We start from the raw sequence: 746 nt of genomic DNA on the forward strand, positions 1-746 counted from the left end.
GTTGCTGAATTTGTCAAGAGATTTATAGTCTTTTAACAAATTGGGACTAAACATAGTCATCAAAACATTGTCAACTGTTTGAGTCAAAGAAGAGGGGAAAATGAGAGCAATCTTGTTTCTTTGTTATAATACTTTCCAATACACATGCCTCTTACATCTCTAACTGAGAAACTATTTTTATTAAAAACAAACTTTATTATGAGCAACATTTAATGAAATTAGAAGTGAATTATTAGATTATTCATCACTGAAATTTGAAAAGAATAATTTAACCACTAATTATTCTATTTGGTATCACTTAATATTCTGGCACGTATGAGCCTGTTCATTTCCTCCTGCATATGATTTATGTAATTTGGTCAAGCTGCCAACTAGAGAATAGTGGTGCCCAGGTCATGGTTTAATGGTTTTAATAGAAATCATATCCATATAAGCAAAACTTAACTTGTAGCATATGATTATGGTAAATTACCCTTCTCTGTTTAACACTATTTAACAAAATAATGAACAAAAATATTAGTCTTATTCAAAAAGAAGATACAGCTTATCACAAGATTTAAATAAATGTAAGCACTATAGAAAACAGATACACAGGATTATAACATTATAAAATTGGAAGGGAAGAAATGAAACTGCCTGTCTTCCAGAAGACAAGATTTTCTATGTACAAAATTTCAAGTAATCTATAGAAGAGCTCCTAGACGTATGAGTTTATGGAGTTTTCAGAATACAATATGAGTGTATTA

The sequence above is a fragment of the Propithecus coquereli genome, unplaced genomic scaffold (assembly GCF_000956105.1).
Source record: "Propithecus coquereli isolate 6110/MARCELLA unplaced genomic scaffold, Pcoq_1.0 Scaffold102, whole genome shotgun sequence".
NCBI lineage: Eukaryota > Metazoa > Chordata > Mammalia > Primates > Indriidae > Propithecus > Propithecus coquereli.